Below are 13,062 nucleotides of genomic sequence, written 5' to 3' on the forward strand. Positions count from 1 at the left end.
AGTAACAGAGTAGAAGATAGGTGACATCACGAGGGGGGTATGTATGAAAGAAGTGAAGCTCATTGGAGCAGAGTGGCATGTGTCCTCTGTCATTTAGACATCATGGAAAGAGGTGTGTCAACAGGTAGGCTAGGGAAAGACAAGAAATGGAAGGTGTATACCATGGATAACACCAAAGTTTCTCGTTGAGCATGCATGCACACGTGTGAGCGCATGTAAACCCGAGTAAGACAGAGTGCGCGCGTGTAAGTGTGAGTGCGCGCGTTTAAGCCGGAGTAAGCATGCATAAGGCTGTTTAAAGAGTTGGAAGCATGTTTGCACTGGTGTGCGTGCGGTTTAACCCGAATAAGCAAATTTTAGTCCGTGTAAGCATGTGTGCGTGCATGTTAGCTGCTGTGCACGTGTTTGCGCTTGTGTGCGCGGTGCTCCCCCCTGAAGAAACAGAAAGGAAAAAGGAAGCACAACAAATAGTAGAAAGCTGCCAGGGAGTACTAGCAGAGCTAGCAGGTGAAAACAATCAGAATCAGGCAATTACACAGGCAGTACACTAGCCCAACCCAGCCTAGCACTTAAAACTCTGCCAACAACAGTCCATTATGTTTCTCACAACAGACACTGCAGTAAGCTAATAGAAGTGAAAACTGAAAAAGCTTTACTGAGACAAAGTAATGTTAGGGGTTGCCATTGCTGTTATAAGGTGACATATGCAACATGCTGAGGGTGGTGACAATGGAAATGCTGCTGGACAACCCACAGTGAGGAGACGGAGAAGAGTGTACAGGCCCAGGGTAACCTACCAGGGGCTACATGAGCTGGAGATAGTGGAGCACTATAGAGTGAACAGAGACCTCCTGCAGCAAATTGTTGAGCTGTGCAGGCCACGCCTCATACACAGAACCAACAGAGGGGAACCAATCCCAGTGGAAACCAAGGTATGTGTTGGCCTAAAAATATAAGCAACAGGTACTTTCCAGAGACTAACTGGTGATATGATGGGGATATCACAGGCATCAGCATCCAGGGTACTACACCAGTTCCTGGATGCCATGTCAGCACATGTCGGTAATCATGTATATTTCCCCAATTCCCATGAGGTATTGGCCAACAATATGCGTCTCTTCCAGCAAACAGCTGAATACCCTGAGGTAGTGGGTGCAATAGACTGCACGCACATATGCATCAAAACACCTGCCGGGGATTGGGGTAGGGTCTACTTCAACCACAAGGGCTTCCCCTCCATCAACTGCCAGGTCATGTGTGATGCCCAGGGCATAATACTGAATGTGTGTGCAGGCTGCCCTGGAAGCTACCATGATTCCCATATCTGGCATCTGACGCAGCTGTACCAGACATTTGCCAATGGGGACATCCCACATGGTCACCTAGTGGGGTTGCTGGCTGTGCACTGGAGCAGTGGCTGATGACACCCATCAGAAACGCACACACCTGAACAGAAACGCCATAATGAGGCACACGCACAAACACGTAATGTAATAGAGCGTGTGTTTGGGCTGATCAAGTCATGGTTCCGGTGCCTGGACACATCTGGTGGAGCCTTGCAGTACTCACCAACTACATGTACCCAAATTGTCATGGTATGTGCTATGCTACATAATATGATCCCGCAAAAACAGCTGCAGCAGGACCAGCATAGGCCTTGGCAAAACAGCCCCCCACCATTGCCAAGGCCATCACAGGCAGAGCGTGACTCGGAGGAGGAACAACCTGAGCCTGCCCCATTAAGCCGAAGGAGGCATGCCCAGTATGCTTTGGCCTTGGCAAAGAGGCAACGCATAGCACATACACTGGCTCAGTAGGAGCTCTGGAAATGATACCCCTCTCCGACTCGCACATAAAGTAAAAGGTATGCCTAAGTTGACACTACCTGCTTCCAAACATGTGCAGGGAGAGTAGTATGTGCATCTCACATAGGCAGCCCTGCAGCACAACCTAAGGCATGAATGCCATGTGTTAAGCAATATAAAGCAGTGCTAAACAGCAATTACCACCATGTAGTATATGCAAACAAAATCGCACACACCAACTAGCACAACTGTGGTCAATGTTCAGTAATATTGGGCAACGTTCAGCAATGTTGGTGAATATTGAGCAAGTCAGACAAGCCTGGTCTAAGTAGGGCATAGCTGAACAAAAGCCAACATGCTCATATTTGCTTAACAGGCCCTTAAGCAGTCTGGTCTACTCAGTATGAAAATATAAAGTAGTGATGGGCCTTGAACCCAGGATACTGTGCACTATAGCCAAAGTACTGAACCACTAAACCATGATAGTATTGCAGTGGCCCACCTGTATGACAGAATGTTGATAAGTCTATGCAACGTATTCCATGGAAACCCTGCAGGCACAGCATAATCCTTGTTGAGTTATAACACACAGGTGAATCCTGCAGTGAGAACAGAACCTGACTTCCGACACACACAGTATAAACGTTAATATTGGTCATGTTCGCACACATCAGCAAATGTAGTGGACCTCAGATAGCAACATACTGAAGGGTCACACTGGGCATGCTCACACACTTGAATAAATGAGACAAATGTCAGGCAACAAAACATGGAATGTCAGAACTGGATATGCTCACACACTTAGGCCATGTCTGAGTACAGCAGTGGGCCACGCATGTCTGGCAGTTGCATGTGTTAACCCAGGAACCTATCACTATACAGCAATCCGCCCTGTGCACACTGTTATATGACAACAGACACATCTATAATATAATGTAACCCTGTCATAATCAAATATGTTCTGCAGATACTGAAGTTCTTCATGGAAACTGGTAAAGCAAAGATGATAAAGACCTGCAAACAGTATCAGCAATAAACATCGTGCATCTTGAGCATTACCATAGGTTCAGAGGTCGATACAAGGCTATCTGCCCTAGGGCATGTACAAGCCTAGCCAGAGTGTGTTTGGCATTCGCAACCCTGTCAGATTACTACACTGTGTGTGTGAATAGTAAGTCACACAAGATAGCCCATGTACGTTTATGCTAGTGTGCCTCTGTCTAGCAGGGACACAGAAGATATCCCAGGGGTAAATATACAATCACCCATACAGTCATCAAGATGTCTCCAGTAGGTGGTCAGTGGATTGCTCTGCCTATGTGAAACTGGGATTACATTCTGTAGTGAGTGGAGCCTCTGGGATAAGAATATGTCCCTCCACAATGTCCTATTAACATCTGTGCTGAGGTATACACCCCTGCAGTTTGTAGCTCCAAGGGAGTTGGATATCCTGAGGTGGAGCATGTCCAGTTATTCTGGTTTGGGTATAGCTGTAAACAACAGGCACACATCATATCTGAGTAGGTAGTAAACGACTGAGTAGAGCTGGAGTTACTGCATCTGAACTATGCAGGGCATCTGTGTGAGTCCCTAGATCTGCTTGGTGAGGACCGTCCGTGCCCAGTACAGTTGCTGCAGGTCTCAGGTAAGGTACACCCCAAATGTGGCATTGTAACCAAGCATGGATGTGATGAGTATAGGGCACAATGACCTCACTCGATCTAGATGTGAAACCATATGGGATAAGGTGGCACATATAGAAGGTGTGTCCAACCACTTTGGCAACGTGAATGTTAAAGGCGACAGTACGGACAAGTGATGTCCCCAAACCCCTAACAACTCCTACCGTATGTAATGGAGTAATACCTATGTGGTAATGTGTGGGCATGTTGTTACTCCCAAAGGGGATGACTATGCAACTAATAGCATTTAGCTGTAGGCCATGGCTCAGGCACCAGTCATCCATCTCTGTGAGACCCTGATTGAGTATGCATGTGGCAGTTGGAGAGTTGATCATGGCACCCGGTTTGCAGTCAGGTGCAAACATGTTCAGCCATATTCCCCCTGTGATAGCCTGTACATAAGACAAATATATACTGAACAAGAGAGATCCCAGGACCAAGCTGTGTGGGATGTCATGTGTAACTGGTGTATAGTCAGACATGCCACCTGCAATCCTGACCATGTGGGTGCTATCCCTGATCTAGTTATCAATCCATTGTGTGAAATGTGTGTCCAAATTGACGCTGGTGAGCCTATGCATAATGGCCGAGTGGGTTATTGTGTTGAATGGTTTTGCAAGGTTCAGGTAGGCTGTGTGGATAGCCGTCCCTATGTCGATGGACCTGTTAGCCATTTAAAGAATACCTACAGGTTCAAGAGGCAAGATCTGCCTACAACAATGCTGAAATGAGTAGGACACAGTGTCTGTAGGTTCCTGATGTCTATGTGTAGGAGTCCTATGACAATATGCTCCATAGCTTTGCAGAACAGGCTACATAGGGTTATAGGGCAATATTGTCTGTGATCCATTGTGGCACCAACTCTGTGGAGTGGGACCACTGTTGCAGTGCGCCATTCCTTGGGTACATATCTTGTGGTAACTCTGATATTGAACAGTGATGTAATGTGAGGGTTGTGTTTGTCATGATGCTCGTGTATGATGCAGGCTGGGACACCATCTGGTCACATTGATACTGTGATGTATGCTGTGGGGAGGGCAGCACTCACCTGTTACTGTGTGATGTCAGGGAGGTTATACTCTGTTGGGATGGATAGTTGCTCCTTAGGGGGGATGGGTGGGAGACATCTGCACTGAACCTGTTTGCCAGGATGTAGGCAATGGCAGTCGGTTCAGGGTAGGTTTAGTCAGTATACAGTAACTCACAGCATATCAGTGAGTGTCCACCCAGGTTCCTGACATAACCGAAGAAGGCTGTATCATAGTCCTACATGTCAGGTGCAATTGTCTGGTAGAAGTGGCCCTTAGAAAAGTCCATGAGTGATTGTAGCTGTCTACTAGTACAGATCACAGATGCCTTCCCAGTCTGGGATTGTGCTCTATCATGTAGTAGTGTGCTTCTGACGTTGTACAGCTTATTAATGGCTGGGGTCTACCAGACAGGTCCCCTGCCATTGTAGTAGTGGGTGTTGTTGTTATTTGGGATAGCACAATCCATGCAGTCCACTAGGTGTCCATAGAATGTGTATTTAAAGGATGCAGCAGTGTGAGCAGTATATGCCACTGTCTCAGGATCTCTAAAGGATACCACCTTGCTTCGGTGAAGTGAGATGTTGGCTCATGAGAAGTTCACCAAGATTACTCAGGATGGGTGTGTGGAGGGTATATGTATGTCCTGTGAGATACATGTATGTTCTGACCTTACCAATGAGGGGTATATTGCTGGTGTGGAACATAGAGTCCCCATGTTGATGATGAGCAGGTCCAATATGTATTCCCCCTTGTGGCTGTGCTGACTGGTTGTGCCAAACCATATGAGTCCACAAATTGTAGTGACTGTTGGGTGAGGTTGTCGGGGCTTGAGTAGTATCCCCAGTCAATATGTGTGTATATGAAGTCACACAATATAATGCTGTCTGTGGAGACCTTCATATTCTCCATAGTTCCCACAAAAGCTGAGTGTGGTTCCTGAGTTTGGAAGTGTGTTCTGTAGCAGGCAACAAACTGAAAGGCAGTATTGCACAATGGTAGTTGTATATGTATGGTCTGTGATGCTTTATGCAGTGCTACTAACCTTTAAGGTGTGTGTATATCTGTGATGTATATGGATAGTCCCCCTAGTTGTGTTGTCTGTTCCAAGTCTTGTTGTCAGACAGCATGTTATAAAACATAACCTGGTAGTGCTGGTGTGCATAAGCGAGCCAGAACCAGGTGTCTGTCAGTGCACAGATATTGCTCTCCTCCATACTGAGGAGAGTCCTGAGTGGCCACAATATGAGGTTAACACAACTGTTGTTGAGCAGCATTACCTTAGTTTCATTTAACCTGTAATGTCTATGGAGGTGGGTTTGTCTTCTGAGCCCTGCTTAAAAAAGGCACTCTGGTGGTAGCAAGAGCCTTAGCCAGCATACCAAAGTCCAAGGGTGACAGGTGCAAGCTGTCCATAGTGAAGCTACGTGGCGTGTTGAGCATGTCATCATATGCTGACAGACACTGTATCCCCTATGAATGAAACAAATTTGTTAGCCAACTGTTAAATGTGATATGTGTGTCCGTATACTGTGACATTATAATTGGTGGGTGTAAGATGCTAGACAAGGTCAGGGTCATACTGGCCTGGGCCACATGATCAGAGTGTATCTCCATGTATCATGTCATGTGGTCCAGGGAGTAACATCTGAGGTTACACACACCAGCATGGACAATGATGGTGCCAGTCTTGTACTTGCTTTGGAGTGACCTGACTGCCTGTGTTATGCGGCAGATCCTGGCACCCAACAGATAGCCCAAAGTGACTATTCCCTTGTCAGGGCTGGTGAGTGGTACGTCAGTGTGTCTGAACATAAGTGTCGCCTATTACAAGTGTATTAGGTGCGTTGTTTAGCCCGAAGGGCAGTGACTGTGTGGCACACTGACATTGTGAACCTAGTGATATGTGGGTATTGTAGTGGGGTAGCAGGTGTGTGTGTGTCTGCTTTGGAGGTCTCTGCTGCTTAGGTAGAGTACATTTACAGCATCCGAGTATGTCAATGTGTGCTAATGTGGTTTGAGTGCTGTTGCTAGAGGATATGTGAGACTGATATGTGGTGTGTGTGGTTACCTTCACCACCTGATAGACTGTGCCAGTCATGGGTCGAGAGAGTTCAGCTCCCTGTATGTCTATATAGGTGCATCTCACACATATATCTGAGTTTGTCGTGAGGAGGAGAGGGTTGTCTGTGTACATGAGGCAGATGTGACATTGTGTCAATATCACAATATCCACCAGCTGGACTGAAGAGTACACATAAAACCGACCCCTGGACATGCCAGGATATTATCATGACATACTCTGTAACCGGATCACAAAGGATCAGTAGGGTGTTAAGCATGTAAAAGAGTATAACAGGGATTAGTGCTCATGTTCGTTAGTGTTTTGTAAAGAAGAGCTGAGAAGGAGACAAGACTGAATCATGACACCTCCTTCAGCTATGTCATAAATATCAATGTACACCCATATATGTCCTGTGTCAGGGCCAACTGTACCTGAGTGTCACATGTAGAATGGATGAGCAGCTACCCCCACTGCCAAAAGCATGGCAGCAGGTGGAATACATTGATTCCCAATATGTGTCATGCACAAACTAGAGAACAAACAGATCATGCACCTGAACAGTCAGCTGAGCCGCACCCCCTACACAGGATGTGGAACCATTGAATGTGTCACATATGGCACTCCCCACAAGTGTCGGTGCAAAACACACTATGGGAAGTCAAGTCCAGTACGCCTATGAGGTCTGATCTGCAAGGTCATGGAGTCCATCATTGTTGCAGTCATAAACAGAGCTATTGGAAGCTGACACACACACAACCCTACCAACTGTGGTATGTTCATGTGCGGATCATGGTTCCCAAACATGCTAGACTGTTTGCAAGGCAACCACCCAGGACATACATCAATGAACACATCTACACATGTGTCACATAGACTTTGAATAGCCCTTTATCAACATCCCAGACACATGTAGTATCCACAAAACCAAGAAGCTGTGCATAAATATGTGTTGACATATGACGGAATGTCAATGTGTCCACAGATAGATCACACAAGGTAAGGATACTGAGGTCATGTTCAAGCTGTTGACACCTGCTGACCCACATGGACCATTCCTGAAATGGCATAAAACAAAGTGTACACACATCACCATGTCCAGTCTGATGATGTCACCATCCTATAAATACAGCAGGAGAAGGGAAACCAGCCAGTAAAGCAAATAGCATGCCGTGTTATTGCATCTCTTTCCAGTATCATAACATAGTTAGGTAGGTGTTTGTATCCTGCAAAGTGTGTGTGTGGGGGAGGTGTATGTGTGCAGTTTTCTTTGAGAGGTGTTCCCTTTTTGGAGACTGGTAAAACTCAGTAAAGGAGGTACATTCCTCTTTGGAAAGTCTGATGATGTCACCATCCTACAAATACTGCAGGAGAAGAAAAAACACCCAATAAAGCAAATAGAGCGCTATGTTCATGTGTCTCTTTCTAATATCATAACATAGTTAGATAGGAGTTTGAATCCTACAAACTGTGTGTGTATGTGTCGAATTGTCTTTGAAAAGTGTTCCCTTTTTGGAGACTGTGAAAACACACTAAAAGAGGTACATTCCTCTTTGGAAAGTCTGATGATGTCACCATCCTACAAATACTGCAGGAGAAGGGACACCAGCCAGTAAACCAAATAGCGCACTGTGTTAGTGCGTCTTTCTGTAGTATCATATTACAGTTAGGTAGGGGTTTGAATCCTGCAAACAGTGAGTATGTGCAATTGTCTTTGAAAGGAGTGCCCTTTTTGGAGACTGTGAAAACACACTAAAAGAGGTACATTCCTCTTTGGAAAGTCTGATGATGTCACCATCCTACAAATACAGCAGGAGAAGAGAAACCAGTCAGTAAAGCAAATAGCGTGCTGTGTTCATGTGTTACTCTTTAGTATCATAACATCGTTAGGAAGGAGTTTGAATCCTGCAAACAATGCATGTGTGTAATTGTCTTTGAAAGGAGTGCCCTTTTTTGGAGACTGTGAAAACACACTAAAAGAGGTACGTTCCTCTTTGGAAAGTCTGATGATGTCACCATCATACAAATACTGCAGGAGAAGAAAAAGCAGCCAGTAAAGCAAATAGCGTGCCGTGTTTGTTTCTCTCACTCAAATATCATAACATAATTAGATAGGGGTTCGAATCCTGTAAATGCTGATTGTGTATTTGTTACTGTTGGTATTAACACTGTGTTGGTTTTGCTTTTACTATGGTATGACATAGTATGATGACAACAGTAAGTGCATTGCAGACATCAGGTATCTGCGTGGCAAATATATATGTGTACATGTCCCCTCAATCAGTACATAGGTGTGAAGCCTGCATACTACATGAATACATTTGTTTCCATTGACAAGTTGTGCCCTGCTACTCAGATCGCAGGTCACATATGTATGTATGTGACATGGCCATCCACTATCGTGTTTTGTGTCCAAGGTCATCTGTGGCACACACATCCATGACAGTTACTTAAGATTAGTGTGAGTGAGGATATATGCCTGGGGTATATGTCAGACATGGTCATACACAACAAAGTCTGCCAAGAATGGACAGTCTTTATAGGTGTACGACTGCCTTGTGGATATGCATTCAGGCCTCTAATGTCTGTGATACACCTTGGGACTCCACAATACCTATGGATGTGTGGATACCAAGGGACACATGACATAACATGGGTCTGTATGTACACAATGGTACCAGACATACATGTTGAGGGCTACCACCGGTGTGGTACAGATGGTATAGTATGTATAGTATATAAGGATGACTATGCCATAGTCGGCTTACTGCTATACAGCATGTATCACACAACAGGTATCTGTCTGTATGATACCCTTGTGTAGGATATGCGTCCCATCCAGTGAATGCATTGTAGGCCATTCCATGCATTCCCAGATTTGGATGGACACATCCCTAGTGTGTCTGCATGTACCTACGGGGGCTGTATGACACACAGGTGTGGTCACAGTAATGGGTGGCGGTCATCACCACTGGTTAGTGTTATAGTGTAGCACCGGAAGGATCCAATTGATACTGCATTCCCTACTACTGTGTGTCATTTGTCAGGACATCACCCAATGATTGCTTATAGTCATGCTGTTTAGGTTGTGTATACTACCAGACTACAAATCATTGACTGATATTAACGGTATCACCTGCAGCATAGTGTCAACACATGTCATACACATGTCTACCAATGTTAGTACATAACTATAGTATAATGCATACTGGCCATTGAAAGATGCAATGGGATGTTAATAATGTGTACGACAGGGTATGCCACACATCCCATGTGTCCACTATGCATGTACATCCAGACAGTGCGCACCCACCATGTTCACAGATGTACACTTGCTAATCTGTACTGCACACATCACACACGTACTGTCCACTCGCTAACACATGCTGGCAACACATCACGCATCAGCCAAGTGGCACATGGGTGGATAATACATACTCTGACCTAACAGTGGTGTAAGCAATGCTACATTGACAATCAGAGCTTTGATGCATAATGTCTGCTCAGATATAACTACAAGGATGTAGTTAGACTTCCTTGTTGACAACTCTCTATTATTGCTACACTGCTATAGTGTCACCCTGTGCATCAGCACCATGTTAGCCTGTCCCTTCATCGAGAATGCAGATGACAGGAGGCGGCACAGGTATCATCATATGCACAGGGCATTTTGCTGTTTGCCAGAGCCTGACATTGACCCATCAAATCAACATGTCTGTGTGTGTGTGTGTGTGTGTGTGTGTGTGTGTGTGTGTGTGTGTGTGTGTGTGTGTGTGTGTGTGTGTGTGTGTGAGGGACAACAGTACAGTATGGGCCAATGTTGATGTAATGTGTGTATGTATGTGTGAACCCTAGTTGTTTGCTTAATGTGTGTGTGTCTGCATGCACACAGCTCCACCATGTAGCTGCCATATATGGTGGTTTGTGGGACAGCCACAGACTGTACCTGTTTGGCTGTACAGATCACTGTCTCCGGCCACGGACACAGTACCTGTGCCTGGCAGGGGTGCTACGGACGATATCGGGTACCAACCCTGACAGGGTACTGTCATCAGAGGCAGAGGTATGACAACTGGACCCATGTCCCTGCTGGGACTGGCCAGAGCCATGTGCACGTGGTCTACTGGGACGGACAATGGACAGGCCAGCCCCAGCATTGCTGGGGCTGGTACTGCCACTATGGGAGCGGCTGTGAGCTGTGAGCTGTGGGCTGTCCACGACCACTGCCAGCTGTTGCTGTTACTGGCATGTGTCCGCATCGACATTGCAACCGTCCCGCATGGTCCTGGCTCGAGGAAGACATGTTGTGGACGGCATCTATTGTCTCCCCCCAATGTCTATCAATGACCTCAGTGTATGTCCAGATGGCACCGGCAAGGTCACGGATGCTGTCATTGATAGCAGTGTTATGTGCCCTCTGCGCCCTAAGTCCCTGCCTGGTGTACCTTTCCATACGTGCCTGAGCCTGCATTACAGCCCGGAACATAGTGGTCGTCGTAAGACCTGTAAGGGCACGCCTGCCAGGGACAATATGTCCAGTGGTGCTCCCCCGAGAACCCATGGACCTCTGCCTATGTGGTACTGTTCCGGGTCTATGGCTATGGCTGCTGTGAGGGAATGCACATGCCATGGGTACCACACTCTCCTGGTCAATGCCAACTGTATGCTGTCCCTTCCCTATGGCCATTGGTGATGAGGGATGTAATGGCAGTATGAGTGTATGCATAGATGGGATTGAACGCTGTGTACTGTCGATTGGTGGACCAACGACAGACCCTGTCAAATCTCCCTGTGCCAAAATACATGTGTCATCATCACCACTATCCGTGGCAGTGGCATCAGGTTGCCTGCTGTTTTCGCCAAGCCCTACCTCAGCACCTGTGAGAGGAAGACAGGAAACACACGTTATGGTCTACACATGCACACATGCATACAGGCAAGCAGGCACACAGACACACAGGAACACATGCACACAGGAACACATGCACACTCCTCACTACAGCAGATACACACACACACAACAGAAATCCAAATCATACTCAATACTGGTTGAAGGTGGGTGACAGTATCACAAGGCAAACAGTCACGCACATATGTCAGCATGCAGAATAAGTGTTGATCAAGTCCATGCAGTGCAAGTGTAGACAGCCATAGTTAATGACAGTGTACATGGCTGTGGTGCATGTGTGTACATCTTCAGTGATTGCCTACACCCTGGAACACAATGTGTACAAGGACACAACATTTCTGTGCAAGTATTATAAGCTCAGCAATGTCCTGTGCACCATCACACACAGGTATACATACCATGGCTGAGTGTGTTATCTGTGTGTCACATGGATTTCCATGTCGGATTGCAGTGTCTGTGTCTGTAGCAGACAATTGTGGACACAGGTTTAGCACATGCATGCTATGTACACACACGGGATGAGTGGTGCATGTATACATGATGGGATACCAATCCTGGACATTGCCATTGTAACATAATGGGGCGTAGTACCATTAGTCATCATCATCATGCATCATGTGGTCACTCAAGGCCACTAAAGTGTGCTAGACCACCGCCTAGCATGCTGTACCTGAACCACAGTGCCGTGGCTAAGTTCACAATTACACAGCCATGTTGCACAAGGGTGTGTGAGGTGTCCAATAGGGAGCATTGCCTAACATGACTGTGTTATGTGTTGAGGAGTGTTGCACAGCCCCATGCTAGGCCCCTAGCCCTCAGGTATAGTATGTGTGGTGTGTGGATGACATGTGGGATACTGAAGTGTGATCTGGCAGCGGGTGTCCGGTTACACTATCTGTAGCATGTTGAGGTGTACTGCGTATGACAAACGTGTTATGTTGTGTACATGTGTGTCAACTATGCCTATCCAATGTGCAGTACAGTGTTTCCACATTTGTGTCTGATGCTCTGTGTATTGCATGTGATTGAGGCAGCTACTGACATTACTGAGATGTTTCATGTCTCACAGCAAACATGCACAGCATGCATTATGCATAGGTGTGTTATGTGTACATGGCCTACACCTCACCTATGACATGCACAGTTCAATACCAAGTTTAAAGTGTTAACACACTCACCAGCATGTAACGTCTGCCCTGCTGTCACACCAGAGGGACCTGCAAGAATATGACACAGTTTGTCAGTGGCCACAACTGTGGCATTGCTACTGTGAGTGTGCTAAACTACAGTAGAACAACAGGCATAGGTGTACAGATACTATTCAAATTATCAGTACTGCACACAATAGGGAGCACAACTGCTAAACACAGTACACATGTCACACATGCATAATCTAACAATACAGGTAACAGTAGTCTACCGCTAGGGCATGTTACCTGCACGGTCCATGTCACCATGCTGGGTGGCTCCGGCCTCCATGACGACACATGTGTGATGTTGTTTCTGTAGGCCAGGAGCCACCACACTTAGCAGCAGTTCCTCCACTCTTGTGAGGAGGGGATGTATGGCCACCACA

The sequence above is a fragment of the Protopterus annectens genome, chromosome 1.part1 (assembly GCF_019279795.1).
Source record: "Protopterus annectens isolate FY-2018-M chromosome 1.part1, PAN1.0, whole genome shotgun sequence".
Lineage (NCBI taxonomy): Eukaryota > Metazoa > Chordata > Ceratodontiformes > Protopteridae > Protopterus > Protopterus annectens.